The sequence below is a fragment of the Cornus florida genome, unplaced genomic scaffold (assembly GCF_030987335.1).
Source record: "Cornus florida cultivar Cherokee Brave unplaced genomic scaffold, ASM3098733v1 CherokeeBrave_3.0.0_Hap2_Chr02, whole genome shotgun sequence".
Taxonomy (NCBI): Eukaryota; Viridiplantae; Streptophyta; class Magnoliopsida; order Cornales; family Cornaceae; genus Cornus; species Cornus florida.
The window spans coordinates 57,837,586-57,857,286 of record NW_026775572.1 but is presented as its reverse complement, the minus strand read 5'-3'; the positions used below and the strand labels follow the sequence as shown (position 1 = coordinate 57,857,286).

Sequence of the window (19,701 nt, the reverse complement as noted above, 5' to 3'; positions counted from 1 at the left end):
AATGATGTTTGCTCTGTTGGTGTTTCTTCTGGTCTGGGTTATGGTTTGAAGGTTGGGTCGGGTTCTGCACCTGCTTGCTCTAGGCTTGCTTTGGGTAATAGGTTTGGGCCTTTGATTTCTTCAGTGGATGGCCTTGATTCCTAGCCTCCTCGGTCGCTCAATATGTGTAACAGAATTGGACGGCGAGCAAAGTTTCCTATGTAGGGGCTCCGTCTGAGAGCCAAGAAGAAGGTTTTTGTCCTGCAATACGAAAAAGGTGGACATGTAAGGAAAAGCAGAAATGGGTGTCGTGTAAGCATTCCGATTTTGATCCGGGTAAGTCCATCTCTTTTCCTGGGCTCTCTCTTCTTCATTCTTCTTCTTCTTCTTCTTCTACTCCTTCTTGTGGGGTGTCGAGGCGGTGCTCAGGGCTAGAGAAGGGAGTGTTGACCTCTGTTTTCAAAAATTTGTCCCCGGTTTTTGAGGTGGATACGGAGCTTGACTTAGATGAGCGGCATGGTGGAGGTCTGGTCAGCAGGTTGGGCTCTTCTGGGTTTTTTGATAAGAATTGTGAGGGCGTTACTGTCTGTGTGGGGCGTGATGTGCAGATTAATCTTGACGATGTTACTACCGCTGTTTTGTTAAATGAGTTGCGGGTTCACTTGGCTTTGAAAGGTTTTTAGAGTGAGCCAAGGGGTTTAATGTCTAATGAGGAGTTTGGGACTCCGCTGGCTGGTAGCTCACCTTCCTTTTCTATCCTCGATGAATGGGAGGGAGTTGCATGTTCTTCTCTTGCTGGGGATTTGGGTTTGGTTCAGTGGGAAGGATTTGAACCAGATAATGATTTGTTTGTTCCATTGGTTGTCGTAAGACTGGAGGGGGAGTGTGTGGGAGGTGTTGCTGCTGTTGAGGGAGTGGAAGGTTTAGAGGGAGAGTGGGTGAGGGAGAAGGGTGTGGAGGTGGGTTCTCTTTTGGGAGTCTTTCGATGGTAGGATGGATGAGGCGATGAGTATGTTTCATGATGTTCTTAATTCTCAGCATATGGAAAGGGTGGGAAGTAGGGGAAGGTTTTAGGCTGGGCTGGGTGAGAAGGAGGTGCAGAGTCCCACTGCTTTTGTTACGTATGAAAGGAGGAATAGGGGGTCAGGGAGTGGGATAGTGGGAGGAAGAGAGGGATTGCAAATTCAATTGTTTCCCTATGAATTTTATCATGGAATGTTCGGGGCCTTAATGACTCAATGAGGAGAAAAGTGGTGAAGTCGGTTATTCGTAAAGGGGGAGGTCATATGGTGTGTTTGCAAGAAACCAAGATCGCATCGATGACGAATATGATTGTGCCAAGCCTATGGGGTGGGAGATTTGTGAAGTGGTTTGCTTTGGATGTTGCTGGCTCTTCGGGTGGCATCCTTTTTATGTGGGATAACAGATGGGTGTCTAAGGTGGACTCTCAGGTTGGGAGATTCTCTGTTTCATGCGTGCTCTCTTTGGTGGCGGATGGTTTTCATTGGTCTTTTCTGGTGTTTATGGGCCTACGGAGGACAATGTGCGCCATTTGCTCTGGGAGGAGCTAGGGGATGTTAGAAGGCGATGGTCGCTGCCATGGTGTATTGGAGGGGATTTCAATGTTGTTCGTTCTCCTTTTGTGAGGTCGACAGGGGGTAGGTGGATGTCAGATATGGAGTCTTTCTTGGCGTTCATTGATGTTTCTAGGTTGTTGGATCTGCCCTTAGAGGGAGGACCATATACTTTAGTGGTCGCTCTCCTCCTATTCTCTCTTGGCTTGACAGATTCCTTGTGTCTGGTAATTGGGAGGAGAAGTTTTCTGATGTTGTTCAAGCTACTTTGGCACGCCTTATCTCTGACCATATTTTGTTGATGTTTGATTGTGGTGGGTTGTGCAGTAGACGATCTCCTTTCAGATTCAAAAATATGTGGCTTCGTGCTGAGGGCTTTCTGGAGAGGGTCCGATTCTGGTGGGAGGGGTATGGGGTGGTTGGCACCCTACGTCATACTCTCGTAGGTAATCTGCGTCTTCTAAAGGAAGATATTAATATATGGAACAAAGAGGTCTTCGGGAATCTTATTTGGAGGAAGGATCGGGTTTTTCTTTTGAGTCAGGCGGATTTGTTGAGATTGCTATCATGGAGGAGATTTCGTATAGGCAAAAATCTCGAGCTTTGTGGCTTAAGGAGGGTGAAAATAACATGAAGTTTTTCCATAGAATTGCCAATGCTCATAGAAGCGGCAATCATATTGGGAGGATTTTAGTGGAAGGGGAATTATTATGTAAGGAGGAGGAGGTTTGTAAGGGTATTGTTGAGTTCTATGCGAAGTTGTTCACAGAATCTGCTAGGTGGAGACCCTTGCTTGAAGGGCTTCAGTTTGACTCTATTTCTAGTGAGGAGTGCTCTGGTCTGGAGGAGCCTTTTTCTAAAGAGGAAGTTTTGGTTGCTTTGAAGAGTTGTAACGGTGATAAAGCCCCTGGTCCAGATGGGTTTTCCATGAGATTCCTTTTGGAGTGCTGGTGGGTGGTTAGAGGGGAGGTGATGGGCATTTTTCATGCTTTCCATGCTTAGGGCTCTTTTGAGAAGAGTTTAATGCCACTTTCATTGCTCTCATTCGGGAAGGGGGGGGGGGGGCTTTAGATGTTCGGGATTTTCACCATATTAGTTTGGTGGGGTGCATCTACAAGTTGATTGCCAAGTCCTTGCTTCTAAGTTGAGGAAAGTCTTGGATTGTGTTATTTCTGACTCTCAGAATGCTTTTGTGGGAGACCGTCAAATTTTGGATTCAGTTTTTATTGCTAGCGAGTGTGTGGACTCCAGATTGCGCAGTGGGGTTCCGGGTGTTTTGTGTGAGTTGGACATTGAGAAGGCATACGGCCATGTGAGTTGGAGCTTCCTTCTCTACCTGATGGGGAGGATGGGGTTTGGAGTGCATTGGATGAAATGGATTCATTTTTGTATTTCCAGTGCTCGTTTCTTTATTCTTGTGAATGGAGCTCTAACGGGGTTTTTCACTAGTTCGAGGGGCTTCAGACAGGGGGATCCGCTTTCCCCTTTCTTGTTCCTCTTTGTGATGGAGGCCCTTAGTAGATTGATGAGGAGGGCTGTTGAGTTGGGTTTTCTGAGAGGTTTTCGGGTGGGCAGGGATGCTGCTAGTCAATTGGAGATCTCCCACTTGATGTTTGCGGATGATACTTTAGTGCTTTGTGATGCGAATGTGTCCCAGTTAAGATATCTGAGATGCGTTTTGATCTGATTCCAAGTTATCTCAGGGCTTAAGGTGAATGTTGGAAAGAGCGTTTTGGTGCCGGTTGGGGAGGTCCCTGAGATCACGATGTGTGCTAATATTCTTGGTTGTCGTATTGGCTCTTTTCCTATCTCTTACTTAGGGTTTCCCCTAGGAGATCCTTCGAGGTGTATGGGGGTTTGGGATCTTGTTGTGGATAGATTTGAGAGGAGGCTGGCGGGTTGGAAGAAGCAATACCTTTCTAAGGGTGGACGGGTTACTCTGATAAAGATCACCCTTTCATGCCTTCCCACTTATTTTATTTCTCTATTTCAAATTTCCTCTTCTATGACCAATAGGGTTGAGAGATTGCAGCGAAATTTTTTGTGTGGGGAAGAGTGGAGGAGTTCAAGTTTCATCTGGTTCGTTGGGAGCAAGAAGCAGTTCGTTTAGTAAACGAGCCGAGCCCGAGGTCAATTTTCAGGCTCGTTTAGTAAACGAGCCGAGCTCGAACAATGTCAAGCTCGGCTTGTGAGCTCGTGAGCAGGCTCGTTTACATAAATATGTAATTAAATATAAAAAATATAAATCACTATATTTTAAAACTAGCCCATATGTACAAATCAAGCCCACATATATTTCTTCATTAGCCCAATTAGTATTTGGGCACTTAAAAGCTCATTTAATTAAATAGCTCTATTAGATTCCTCTCAAATCTCAACCATTGGATTGAACTTAAAAGGATTTGATAAAAAAAAACCTTTAAAAAAAAGTGTTGCAACCTCACTTCTCCAATCCCACTATCTGCAACGGCTTCTCCAATCCCACTGGCGGCAACGGAAATCATGTCTGTGCATCATCCTTTCTACTCTTCAGCGACTATCTTCTCTTCCTAGGTCCTAAGGCAACATCAAGGTTAGTCAATCTCTCTCCCACTCTCTTTCCTCCCCCTCTCTCTAGCTTAATATTTCCTCTGATATAATATTATTGATAAATTGGACATTGATGGGTGTTGAATATGTGAACTGATGGTTGCGTTTTTCTGTTCTAAACTTCTGGATCTATTTAATAGATAGTGTATGACTATATATACATATTTACACACACGCACCCATAAACGAGCTCGAGCTCGTAAAAAAAATTACCTAGTCGAGCTCGAGCTTGGCTAGGCCAAGCTCGGCCGAGCCCGAGTAGCCCTCTGACTGAGGCGAGCCTAGTCGAGCCCGAGCAGCCTAAAGCTTGGCTTGGCTCGGTTCATTTGCAGCCCTAAGTGGAGGTTTGGGGTTTAGAAGATTGGTGCCTTTTAATAAAGCTCTCCTTCGGAAATGGCTGTGGAGGTTTGGGGTGGGAAGGCATTGGCTTTAGAGGAGGGTTGTAGCGAGTAGATATGGGGAGAGTAGAGGAGGGTGGAGCTCTCTTGAGGTGCGTGTTCCAAGGGGTGTGGGGGGTTTGGAAGTTCATTAGCAAGGGGTGGGATGAATTCTCCAAACATGTTCGTTTCCGACTCAAGGATGGTAGGAGGATAAGTTTTTGGGAGGATGTTTGGTGTGGGGACCTTTCTCTTGCTCTCGCTTTCCAACGGCTCTTCAGGATTGCTACAGATAGGCAGGCCATGGTGGTCAACTGTTATCATCTTGATAGCGAGAGACTATATTAGGATGTTCGATTCAGGCGACTCTTTCAGGACTTGGAGATTGAGGATGCCACTCGTTTTTTGAAGTTGTTATATCGCCAGGTGATTATAGATGGGGATTCTGATAGTTGGATTTGGGCTGCTAACTCTCAGGGTCGTTTAGATGTTTGGTTCTTCTTCAGGTCTCTCACGGAAGAGCCTGGAGGTCCTTTCCCTTGGAAGTCTGTTTGGCACTCAAAGGCTCCCCTCAAGGTGGCCTTCTTTGCTTGGACCTCTGTTTTGGGAAAGATTTTAACCCAGGATAACTTAAGAAGGAGAAATTAGGTGGTGGTCAATCGTTTTTACATGTGCCTTTGTGATGAGGAGACAGTGGATCACCTTCTTTTACATTGCACCATGGCTAGGGACTGTTGGGATTTGATGCTTGGTTTGTATGGGATTCTCTGGGTTATGCCTGGATCCTCTAGAGGGTTGTTTGAGGCTTGGAGAGGTTGTTCTGTGGGGGTTCATATTCAGGATGCTTGGAGGGCTGTGCCTCTATGTGTGTGGTGGTGTATTTGGCTCGAGAGGAATAGGTGATACTTTGAAGGAAATGAGATACCTATTTCTATACTTAAATTATCTATTCTTTCCACTCTCTTTTGTTGGGTTTCAGGCAGAAATTATAGATCTTTAGAGGAGATTGTCGATTTTTTGGCCTCTTTGATGGCTTAGAGGCCCTTTTTGGCCTTGCGTATTTCTCTTGGGATTCACTCCCCTTTTGAGCGCTTTTTATACAATTTTTATTTATCAAAAAAAAAAAAAAAAAAAAAAAAAAGAATTATGAAGTTGTAGTGCAAAAGCCTTATCAACTTAGATGTAATTCGAGATTTATATAGAATTTTCAAAGACCTAGATATGCATAAGAAAAGGTAATTTTCGTGCATAGAACTTTTGGAAGAATTTTAAACCAAAGAGGAAGTTTTAGACAGAATAGGAAGCTGAAATCCTAAACTGTATTAGCAGTTGGTACCGATAGCCAACTTTGGAACCGGTTCCCAAAGGACAGAATGGTTTCTTTGAAACTATGGTTCTTGAACGGTTCCCAAATGTGGTACCGGTTCCCACTTGACAGAATTCTGAGAAACTTGGAAAATTTTTGTTTTGGTAACTTGAAGAATATACCATATAGGTATAGTGTCCTAAGTGGGAAATAACTTCCTAAAGTGTTGTTCATACCTTATTCGTAGATCAAAGTTATCAAACTTGAACAACCTTCCAATTCCGCAGCCGATCTCGATCTTGATATGGTAACTTGAGAATTACAACTCTGCCAGACTTGTTTTGATATCGAAATTTGCCAATTACAAAAATTATATCTTATAGGAATGCCCCCTTCCTTTGCCTGTTCCTGTTCAGGGGGAGCTTCTTACTGAGGTGCCTATGTCTAGTCCTCCTAACACTAATGATTTGCAGGAGAGAGAGCAGCCAGTTGTCTACAGTTGGAGGGGCAAAACAAGTTATTGACTCACCCCAAGACCAAGAAGTCTCCCTCGATCCAGGTAATTCCTTAGTTGACATTGATACTCCTGATTCTTTTCCCAATAGCATTTCTATTGATCTTGATGTCCTTATTGCCTATCGTAAGGGTATTCATAGTTGTACAAAGCATCCCATATCTCAGTTTGTATCCTATGATGCCTTATTTCCAACATATCGTGCTTTCACTTTGTGTATCTCCTCTGTATTTGTTCATCTAGTGTTTCAGATGCTCTTAGTCAAACTCTATGGAAGAAAGCTATGCTTGAAGAAATGAAGGCCCTTGAGAAGAATGGTACTTGGGATATTGTTCCATTACCTAGGGGTAAGAAACCAGTAGGCTGCAAATGGGTCTGCACAATAAAGTATCATACAGATGGAACAATTGAGAGATATAAAGCTCGGTTAGTTGCAAAGGACTTCACTCAGACCTATGGAATTGATTATCTGGAAACATTTGCTCCAGTTGCCAAGATGAACTCTATACGTGTTCTTCTTTCTTTGGCAGCTAATTTGAATTAGCCCTTACATCAGCTAAATAAATGGTCAAAATTTAGTGTGCAAGCTAAATAAAGCCTTGTATGGGTTAAAGCAGTCGCCACGTGCTTGGTTTGAGAGGTTCAACACTACTGTGAAAAGAGTAGGGTACACACAGAGTCAGATAGATCATACTCTCTTCATCAAGAAGAACCAGGGTTGCACCACTGCCTTTATTGTATATGTTGATGATATTGTTGTCACTGGAAATGATCCCAAAGAGATTCGTCGAATGAAATCATTCTTGTGGACAGTGTTCGAGGTTAAAGACCTCGGATCATTGAGATGCTTTCTTGGTATCGAGGTGTGTAGATCGAAGAAAGGGTGTTCATTTCTCAACGGAAGTATGTGTTAGATTTGTTGGCTGAAATAGGCAGGCTTGGAGCTAGGCCTACTGATATTTCCATTGAGCAGAACCATAGGCTTAATGATGTAGATGGAGACCCATTAGATGATGTGGGAAGATTTTAACGATTGGTTGGGAGACTGATTTAATTATCTCTCACGCGCCCCCGAATATTGCCTACGTTGTTAGTGTGATTAGTCAGTTTATGCATGCTCTACGTACACCTCACCTTGAGGCAGCTCATCATGTTCTTCGCTACCTCAAGGGTTCACCTGGTAAGGGGATATTGTTTGGCAGTCATGGCCACTTGCGTGTTAAAGCCTATACTAATGCTGATTGGACAGGGTCTGTGACAGATCGACGATCTACTTCATGATATTGCACATTTGTTGGAGGTAATCTTGTTTCATGGCGAAACAAGAAACAGTCTGTAGTAACTAGATCTAGTGCAGAGGCTGAGTTCAGATCCATGGCACATGGAGTTTGTGAGTTGTTATGGATACGTACGATGTTGGGTGAGTTGGGTTATCTTGTTTGCAAGTCAATGAAGTTGTGTTGTGACAACAAGGTTACTATTAGCATTGCCCACAATCTAGTTCAACATGACAGGACAAAGCACATTGAAGTCGATCGACACTTCATCAAGGAAAACTTTAGCTTGGGCTGATTTGTACTCCACACGTCAACACACATGATCAGGTTGTTGATGTTTTGACTAAGGGTGTGAGCAAGACTTACTTGCAAAATATGTTACTCAAGCTAGGCATGATAGATATCTTTGCACCAGCTTGAGGGGGAGTATTATCAGGGGCTTTTTTGTTATTACTTATATAATGTTGGGGCTTATGTGTAATTTATGAAACTTATTATTATAAATAGAATGTGGTAGAAGGATGAAAGGATTCTTTCATTCTTTCTCTCTTTCCCCATCTCTCTTTCTTTTTCTCTCATCCGCTATCTTCTCTTTTTCTTCTTCTTTATCACTTTTGATTTGATTATATCTTAAAGTCAACAATTACTCATATCATGTGTAATCCGTATCATGATAGGTAATTATACGTACTTTTTATCCATATCTCAAGACACATGATCACATGTAACTAAGGTACACCATAACTCAAACTTTATAAATATCACATCTTGATAGGGTTTTCGGTAACTCCTTATTTGGTCTCAATCGTTAATCCGTGTTTTCTTTTAATAGCAAGATAAAATAATAATGAATGATAGCCCAAAATTCTTACATATTTGAGATGTCCAACTTGAACAATGCATTCTCAAACATGGTCGTGCTGACGCCCTTCATAAGAATGTTTGGTGAGTGAGAATGGAACAATGCATTCTCAATTTGACCTTATTCACTTTAATCTGAACGGGATTTGTTGCAACGCTAATGGCAAACTTGTTGTCATAATAAAGTGAGAATGGAAGTAATGTTTTCAGCCATAACAACTCGCCACAGCCCTATACTTTGCCTTTGCACTCGATCGAGGGACAACATCCTGCTTCTTACTGCACCAAGTAACCATATTGCCACCAAGAGTAGTACAGTAAGCCAGAAGCATCTGTCCAGGCCTTAACCACGATAGCAGTCGTCTATCTTAGTAGAGCAAACGCCTTGCTGGTCTTTTATGAGAGCATTTTTGTGCTCCAGCTGTAAGCCACCTTAGTGAAGGAGAATGTTATTTTGGCAGTGCTACCAAACATTCTATGGCCTGTACATAGCATTCTAGATATTATCTAATAAGCTTGGCCATGTTAATGGATATGGATGACTTGTACAAACAAGCAATTTGTCCTTATTCACTTTAATTTGAATTAAAGCATTATGGTTTCTTAAAGCGAAACAGTAGGTGGCCCTTTATGACTACATCACCTTTGTTTTTTTTACTTTGAAATAAAAGTGAGAGAGCTGAGTCATTTAACTTTCGGGACCAGGAAAATAATTTGTCTTTTAGCCTAGGTTCGGTTATTATATCCTATAGTTGAGCATAGAATCATCTTGCAATATAACGAATACTTTACATTGATTCTAACACTCACCAGCCCCAAATGGCCATGGTCTTGAACTTGATCTTCAGTGAATATAGTTCCTTCGCCATGTGTTGGGTTCGGTCGTAAGTGTTGACTTTAAGATATAATCAAATCAAGAGTAAGTGATAAAGAAGAAGAAGAAGAAAAAGAGAAGAAAGCGGATGAGAGAAAGAGAGAGAGATGGGGAAAGAGAGAGAGAATACTTTCATCCTTCTACCACATTCTATTTATAATAAGTTTTAGAAATTACACATAAGTCCCAATATTATATAAGTAATAACAAATAAGCCCCTGACAACACTCCCCCTTAAGTTGGTGCAAAGATATCTATCATACCCAGATTGACTAACATATTTTGCAAGCAAGTCTTGCTCACGCCCTTAGTCAAAACATGATCATGTGTATTGATGTATGGAGAACAAATCAACCAAAGACAGAGCTTTTCCTTGATATTGTTACATACACCGAAGACGGATGGATACACCTGTAAGAAAAGGTAGATTTATTTGCATAGAAGGTAAGAGACAAAAGAGCCTACAAAAACCCATGTGTGATGAAGTTACTAGCAATGCTATTTATTATTATAGGAGTGATTTTAGGACTCCTCATCAATGTATTTTTTTTTCTTCATATTTATCACTTGAATTCTTTCACCTATAAATAGAGGTGATCATTCTAAACAAAACTAAAAGACAATATAATAAAAGTGATGTAGCCCTTTGGGATCTGTTTACTGTGGATGTAGGCCATAGTGACTGAACCACGTATATTTTTGTGTTATTTCATTCTTATTTTTTCTCTTCAATCTTTTATTTTCTATCAACATGGTATCAAAGCAGATTTATCATACCTTACTCTAGACTCATTCGACTCTCCTCTATCTCGCTTGAATTTTGTGATCAGATTTACTCATCTCGGATCAACTCATCGCGAATCTCCGGATCTACTCATTTAGGACTCTCGACAACTTTCTATTTGGTTTCAAGTTGGACATTTGAGTTAAAATCTCCGTGTACCAACTTGGAACCCGCCAGGGGGGGGGGGGGGGGGGGGGGGGGCGCCGGGGACACTTATAGAATATTGATTAGAGTGATTTATGGGATTGATAATTCTCCATAAATGTATTATTAATATTTATCACATATTTGTACTCACCTATAAATAAAGGTTGTCATTGTATAGAAGATTAAGAGAAAATAATATAAAAGTGATGTAGTGCTTTGGGCTTTGTGTGCTGTGGATGTAGGTCATAGTGGCCGAATCATGTTTATCCTTAGGTTGTTTCATTCTTAATTTCTCTCTTCAATCTTTTATTATTTATCAACATGGTATCAGAGATGGTTTATCATACCCTACTTTGGACTCATTCGACTTTCCTCATCTCACTTGAATTTTGTGATCGGATCTCATGATCTCGGATCTTTGGATCTATTCGTCTCAGATATTGTTAGCATATATGATAGCCACGATTTATGGAATGACTTACTATATTAACATAGATTTGATTTAGTTTCTTTTCTTGGAATATGAGCATGTGCTCTTATTTTATCTATAAATACTAGAGCTGTGAATGAGTGATTGATATCATTCAAGCCTTTACATATTATAAATCTTATTCGAACCTTTACACAATTCTCTCACTTTTTCTTCTATATTATATTTCTAGTTGGTATCAGAGTCAGGGTGGTCCGACTGCAATGAGGGCATTGCAAGTTTGGCACCACCCATTCGGGAATGGTCTAAGGTCACGTCGCCCATCCGGGAGGTGTTGGGTAGGCAGGGTGTTCCGATCTCAATGAGGGCGTTGCGAGTTTGGCACCACCCATTCAGAAACGGTCTGAGGAGACATAGTTGTTTATTTTTTATGAGTTGAGGAGACATTGTTGATTCTTTCTTCTACATTGTTTAAACATATGTATAAAGAGGAATGGTCTGAGAAGACATTGTTGATTCTTCCATCTAAATGTTTTAAACATGAATGGTCTGATGAGACGTGATTTGTTGTTTACGGTCTGAGGAGACATTATTAATTGTTTATGGTCTGAGGAGACATTTTTGGTTTGTTGATTGACATTTTTAATGTAGTTAGATTTGCACTCCACAACTTGTAGATTCTGAAGAAGGGTGCTAGCAAGACCGTGTTTGAAGATGCGTTATCCAAGTTGGGCGTTCTGATATCCACGCACCAACTTGAGGGGGAGTGTTAGCATATATGATAGACATGATTTATGGAATGACTTACAATATTAGCATAGATTTGCTTATGCATATGTTAGCATATATGATAGTCATGATTTATGGAATGACTTGCCATATTAACAGATATTTGATTTAGATTTGATTTAGTTTCTTTTCTTGTAATATGAGCACGTGCTCTTATTTTATCTATAAATACTAGGGTTGTGAATGAGTGATTGATATCATTCAAGCCTTTACATATTATAAATCTCATTCGAACCTTTACATAATTCTCACATTTTGTTCTATATTATATTTCTACAGATATCATGGGTGACAAATCCGAAATCAAGGACTCTCGGCAACTTCGTATTGAGTTTCAAGTTGAACACTTGAGTTAAACACTCCATCTACCAACTTTAGGGGGAGTGTTAGAGAATTCATTTTAGAAGTGATTTAAGCCTTCGATATAATATTGATTGGAGTGATTCATGGGATTGATTTTAGGGATTCTCTATCAATGTATTTTTCTTATTTATCACATGTTTGTATTCTTTTACCTATAAATAGAGGTGTCATTGTAAAGAAAATTAAGAGTAGGCATAGTGGCCAAACCACGTATATCCTTGTGTTGTTTCATTCTTAATTTCTCTCTTCAATCTTTTATTTTCTTATAAGAAACTTGTTTTCTTTCACCTATAAATAGAGGTGGTCATTCTAAACAAAACTAAAAGATGATATAATAAAAGTGATGTTACCCTTTGGGCTTTGTGTGCCATGAATTTAGGCCATAGTGGCCAAACCACATATATCCTTGTTCTTAATTTCCCTTAAACAAAGGTATTCATGCTTGGATGGCCGCTCAAGATCATAATAAGAGACATGACTTGTAATAGAAAATAATGAAAAAGAGAATTCATTTGGCTAACCCTATTCATACGGGATAAAGGCAAGGATGATTAATATGGGATAAAGGCAAGGAAGAGTATGATGATGATGATGATTTCAAAAGTATCATAAATTGGTTTGTTTACCAGAAAAAGGATACCATGTAGTCTTCAGCATAGTACAGGGTTGCTAGGCAACAGAATTTTCTTCTGACTCCATGATGCTATTTCTTTTTCCAAAGTTCCATGATGCTATTTCATGCTCAACTTTGTATAATGTTATTGGCCTTTTCTGTTTTATTTTATTTTTCCCTGAAACTGTATAAAAAAGGGGTGCTTATCATTGCCACTCAAATTTTCAGGCAGAATTAATTGACCCTGCAGTGAAGGGAACACTTAGTGTTCTTAGATCATGTGCAAAGGTTCCATCGATCAAGAGGGTGGTGGTAACTTCTTCCATTGCCTCGGTTATTTGCAATAGAAAACCTCGAAATCCTGATATGGTAATCGATGAGACTTGGTTTTCAGATAAGGCATTTTGTGAGGAATCAAAGGTGTGTATATAATTTAATTATTTCAGGTGTTATTGGCATTTTTTTTTTTCCCAGAAATATTACATGTGCTGGTTCTTTTCTTACTGCTTCGTATTAAGATTGTACGGTTATGTGTCAATGGTGATGTAACTGATGTTACTAAAAACCTGAAAGAATATCAGTAATATTTTCATTTTGGTTTCCATGTGAACTGGAGCCTGGTCGTGTAAATATAACCAAGTATACAAGTATATTCTTTGTTTAAATTGCACTGACCATCCTTGAGGTTTTACGAAATTACATATGGATAAAACTTATCAATTTATCACAGTCAGCACTCCCCTAGGTGGTTGCCGGTGTGTAAAGCATTGTAGTTGAAAAAGGTGGTGAGATGAGTGCGTGTCACGACATGACAGCATATTGCTAAGTGACTTGCACAACATCCCACGAGATGGCAATTTATCTGGCAAGACATGAGGGTTGTCCTGAAATACTTACAAAACAGTGTCCTCTTCCTAATGTTTTTCTGGGTCTTGTTATCGCATTGGAAGCCAGCGAGGCCAAGAGGACTTGATTGAGCCAACTTGAACATGCATAATACTTTGACTCTTGGTTTTGATGCTCTGTTTTACTCTGGACATTATATGTCATGCATGAAAAAACAAAAAAGATGTCTATTTGTATTCATTCAGATTTTAACTAATCAAGTAAGACTGAAAATATTAACTTTAAATATTAAAGTCGCATTGGTAACAGTATAGAATTATCATCTTAAACATAATCAATGATTTCGGTGACTCTATTAGTTACTTTATGTAATGTTATTTAAAGCCCATTTTTATATTGCCTTTTTTTTTTTGGGGTCCAAGGAAGGATCTTGAACATCTAAAACCCTTTTATCCTGTCATATTGATTGGGGAAAAAAAACCTTTCATCTTCTTTGTAAAAATGATATTTTGATCTGCTTCCTTCTTTTTATTTACCAAAAAGAAATTGATATTTTGGATATCCATGAAATGTTAGTTAATAGCTTGTATTGATTTTGACTACTATCAAATGCTTTTGTTTCTTCAATGATACTGTTTGATTAGTGTTAACTTGCATTAATTATCTTCATTATATGCTATTCATCATTTTCATATTTTTCAGCAATGGTATGCACTTTCAAAAACCTTGGCTGAGGAAGCTGCTTGGAACTTTGCAAAAGAGAACGGGATCGACATGGTGATACTAAATCCAGGATTTGTGATTGGTCCTTTCTTACAGCCAACTCTCAATCTCACTACTGAGTCAATTCTGAACCTCATAAAAACTGGAACTTGTCTGCAACAAATGACGATGATGTGTGATTTATTTTTCTACATGACTTTCTATAGATTCTTCACTCTAATTTTTGAGTTTACTCATCAGGCAATCCTGACATAGAAAGGCAATAATATTCCTTTCTAACTTTTGCTGCTTCAACTAATGTGTTTCTGTTTTAGGTGATTAAGTCAGCGGATGTGGAAAGTTAAAAGGAAAAAAAACTATTTCCTGCTGCAAGAACAAGTGTAGAATGATATAGGAGTATGCATATATACTGAAACGTTTGGCTTAGGCATGTGTCTAAAATTATAAATTTTCTTCCTGTTGGTTTGACTAATTACTGTCTTTGTATCAATTTAATACATGGCATACTTGTAATGGATTTACAGTTTTAAAGATAGAGAGAGAGTATGATTTTCAATCCATGTTACACAATTTTTTGCAATGAGATAATTCACTCATTCACAGTTTTGGTATTTATATAATAAATGAGCACGTGAAAGAAAACCAAATAGAAATACTTCAGATTCTATGGCTAAATATATGCGCAAGTAAAGTCAAATCTCATGATTCTTGCCTAACATATCAAATCCTAAGATTCTAGGCTAACATCTCTAACAAGAAGTTACTTTCCTGAGGAGCTCTTGGATGCTGTTTTTATTTTACGTGCCCTGGGTAAAATTCTTATTGTAGACAACTTGATTAGATGGCTGAATTGGTGTTGGATGTGCAAGAGCATTGGAAAATAAGTAGATCATCTCTTGGTGCATTGCTTGGTGCCTTTTTGATATTCTTGCTCTATTTGAGGTTCAATGGTTCATCCCAAGGTTGCTGATATCATATACTGGAGAGTGGAGACTTGGAGGGAGGCAAGTATATGATAAAAGGACCATTCTTATATGGAGGGCGACTCTGCATTGTATGGAAGGAGAGGAAGTGTACAATTTATAGCGAGGTGCAAAGAAATTATCAAGCATGTTACTTGGTTCTGTTATTGAGTCACTTCAAATATAATATCCAGACGAAGGGCATGATAGAAAACCCAAATGGCTGCCCTGCTAGTTATATACTAATTACCAGCAAAAGTCATTTCTCTTCTCAACACAACCTAATACGTGTAATTTTTATATAATGCAGGGACTGAAGTCTTCGCTGATTCAATCTATAGATTGGTTGATGTAAGAGATGTTTCCTCCGCACATATTCAAGCATTTGAGGTTCCTTCTGCTAGTGGCAGATATTTATTGGTCGGGACAGTAACATTCTCTTCTGAGGCTCTGAAGATTGTGCACAAACTTTACCCTACTCTCAACCTTCCAAAAATGTAAGTTATTTTTATTTTCCAGGTACTTCATTTAATTTCTTCAGTCCCATTAACAGAAGCAATTCAAGTTGATTTAGAAATTAACTAATATACCTTATGCCATGGTGCTTATACTTTCATGAGTTTTTCTTGAAGAAAGAAATTGAGAACTTTCTATCCTCATTCATCTAAATAAAAATTTATATATTGAAAGTCAACTCATATTTCTGGTCAATTACTGCCAGGGACTTGGATCATGTTAAGCATATTAAATGTGAGGGAGTTCAGAGAGTTGTATGGTGGAGAAAATAAAAGAAATGAAGAAGATTTACTTTCAAAATCAATGCAGTAAACTTACAGAAAGTACTTGAAATTTAGGATTTGACAATTTTTACTCATATAAGAATATAGTTGATTCTGCATATAGGTTAGTGAAGGCAGAGAGATCCATAAATTTAGAATATGACCTGTTTAAGAAACTATAGTCGTTTAGAAAACAAAAATAAAAAAGAAAGAAAATAAAATTGAAGTTTGGGTATCAATTTATAAACGCTGTAGAATATACAAGAATAGGAATGATTAAAAATTCTGTTGTTTCTTATTGTGGCTTAAAATGTCTAGGTTATGTTTGTAATTTGGCTTAACAAAATTGTCCAAGAAGATCATAAAGCTTAAAGAATATCTAATGATTTGAGGAAAAGGTCGATATCTTTCATATGTGTTCGATAGTAATACTCATAGCTGAACCAATAATTATGATATCAAATTTATCACATATATTAGTAATATCTGTAGTTATAAAGTTTATGTGCCAAAACCTATTGGAACAATTTTGTTCCATAGGCAAATAATGAAGAGGTTTAAAACAATATATAGAAAGGAACTTAGTATTATACTTGCTGACTTAAGAAAATTGTATGATGGTCCTTGAAGTATTATTTGATAGATTTGGATACAGAAAGGGGCATAGATTAGATATCTTACTTGATCACGATATTATGTTAAGAGTGCCAAACTTGCGTGAGAACAAAGAGTGATAAGTGAATTTCCAATCTTCATCTACTCGCAATTTTCGACAAGTTCTTCCCCCCTCCCTCAATAAGTACAGTTCATTGAAGTAGTGCAGAAAGGGGGTGCAACTTATACATGAAGTATACAATAGAACAGCTCACATCCAGGCACACTTTAATACTTAATGACAATCCAACTTATCCACAAAACTCAAATGGAATATGAGAGAAGGGAACATAGTGATGATAGTATGGGCCAGTGACTAAATCAACGAAGTGAAGGATTTGACTGAAGTTACTAGCATGCAAGACGAGGCCCTAAAACATGGACTATGGCTGTGAGAGATGACACTTTAGCTGATGTTTTATTGAAGATTAGGCCATGCCGCCATGGATGGAGCCAAATGGAAGAAAATTAAATTAATAAATTGCATGGCTGACCTATGAAGATTTATTGAGATTCTTCTTCTTGTTGTCTCGTGGATAAAATATCATTCAAGGATGTAGATTTTGAAAATTGTGAGGTCAGCACAATATATATATATATATATATTTCTGAAAACTCTTTTACACTCATGAGCTAGCCTTTTCTTTTTCATATATGACTGGCAAAATTCCGAACACATTGGAACTCTAAGGCCTAATTGATGTGGAATTCTGTCATTACATTTCAATTTTTTTTTTTTGTTGCGGGGGTTGGGGGCTGAATATAGCAATCTAGAGTGCACAAGTTCTTCCTATTTATCATCCATGTTATAATGCACAGTAGAGATAGTGATTTTGGGTACTAAATATAAAGCTCACCAATCATTGAATAAAAAGTGAATATATTTAGGATCCAGGCAGTTTGTTTTGGTTGCATTTAATATATATATATATATATATAGACACACACACACACACACACACACACACACACATTCTTCAGTTTAAAATAATTTAATGAATGTGTCGACAGTAGACTTAGTACGCCATCAGAGCCAAAATGTTTGTCCATGCCGCGGCATGTTGTCTGTATATCTGCAACGGACCAGTGAGCTTTCGCATGATATGGTAAAACGAATTATGTTAACCAACCATTCAGTAAGATGTGGTCTAGTGTCACTGACTCACTGATACGTAACAGAATGTCATGCTCTTTCCTTATATTCTGTTTTGGTAATACCTTCCAGAAATGTGTTTACAACTGAATGCTTAATTTTTCAGATTGAGGTGTTAGACATGTATGATGGGACTGCTGTACCTTGTCAATTTATCATTAAAATCACTTGAGCCTCTTAATATTGTTGTATATTAATTTAATGGGGAAGAAATAATGTAAAGGTAAAACAAAAAATAATTTACCTAAACAAAACAACAAAACAAACAATTAAGACTGGTTATCGTAAACATGGACAGCACAACATACAAATTAATTAATTTTTTATTTTTTTGGTTAAAAGTAAAATACACTTGCACATCCACTTTGTCCCTCTCCAGATGAGACCCTCCAGCCTAATAATTCCGAGGTGGAAGTATCACTCAAACTAATGCTTGGTGGCACATTTTTTTATTTTAATTACTAGGTGGTTTCTTCTGTTCTTTTATAAATTAAACATAATCCAATGACTTCACTATCCTAGGAATTTCTTGTTGTCGCTAGAAGCACTTTCCCTTGAAGATTGTAGAATTCTGATTTCTGACTGGACTTGCATTTTTTCGTCATAGCAGATGTGAAGATGAAAAGCGTCCCATGCCACCTTACCACATCTCCATGGAGAAGGCAAAAAGTTTGGGCATTGATTTCCGTTCTCTTGAGGTGAGCCTCATGGACACTGTTGAAAGCTTGAAGGAGAAGAACTTTCTCAGCTTTTGAATTATAAGATATACCGGAAAATGATCCAAATGCGTGTGTAATGGAAAAATATTTGTAGAATATGTATTAGAACTCTGCAGATAGAATAATTCCCAGACTGATAGGTCTGCTGTTTCCCTTTTCATTTATGAAGGGGTGTGTTCTCCTTGCAAAAGACACCAATAATCTATTATCTATGTGAGAGTGAAATTTTGAGTGTTTTGTATACAGTAACATGTTCAAATCCATTTCTCTGAGACCTATTAATGCTGTCTGAAACCTATACATACACACACATATACATACAGACAGCTATACATAACAAGTGAAAATCCATTGAACTTTCCAAATGAAAATACCATAAACTAAATTGTTTTGTTCAAACAAAAATATATAATAAAGGCTCTTCAAATGTTTTGCTGATCAACCGGTCCAAATGAATACAAACTTGAGATTGAGATTGCTAGGAACACCAGAATTGTTGTAGCTTTACAGGTAAAAGGGAAAAAAATCTAAATCTTCTTCATACATGGATGCCCCAATTTTCCAGTTTTTCTCATCGAACTAATCACCGCGAAGCCAGAGCCTTTTACCCAAAATTGCACGATTTTAGTAAATATTGCATTGCATAACAGTAGAATCGATTGGTACATATCTAATGCTTGTATATCTGAAGGAGGAACCTTCTTCATCTGAACACCTATGGAACTGCTCTGTAATTCTCATACTTGGATCTTCTGTGCATATCAACTTCTTTATATTTATAGCAGTATCAAATTCAATGCCAACTCCAGAAAGGGCTAAAGAATGGCTGTGTGAAATGTGCGTCCACAGTCTACCTTGTCTCAGCTATATTGTAAATCACTAGCCAATTGAATGTGAATAGGTTACCCAAATAAAAAAAATAAAAAAAAAAAAATACACACCTAGTAGAAGTAGGAGATTAAGATTATTTGGTCCTTTTCCTCTGTACCTTGGTGGCCAATATATGAACTGACACCATAAATTGTTGAAGGATACTTTTTTTATTTTTTACCAAGTGGTTACAAATTAATTACAGTGGGACTTGAATTAATAATTTCCATTGATAAATAAATTTAGTAATAGATTACAATTACAAAGAAAATGGCAGCAAGATTTTGAGCTACAGAACACAAGGTAGGTTAATCTAAGGATTATGGAGTTTACAGGAATTGCTTAACGAATTTCGAAATAAAATGAGAGATGGATTCATTGAGTGTTAATTATTGTTGAAGTCACGAGCTACTAATTTTTACGCCTAATGTGATATATGATAACGAAGGTCTTGAACGATGAGGAAGACTGAAGTAAGAGGACCTTGAAAATGTTCGTGTAGTGCAGGCAAATCAAAG

At 38.3% G+C, this 19,701-nt stretch overlaps 1 pseudogene; it reads left to right on the top strand.

The window, feature by feature from the left end:
• Positions 1 to 18,558, top strand: part of LOC132295078 (phenylacetaldehyde reductase-like) — a 29,292-nt pseudogene extending 10,734 nt beyond the window's left edge.
• The last annotated feature ends 1,143 nt before the right edge of the window (positions 18,559 to 19,701 follow it).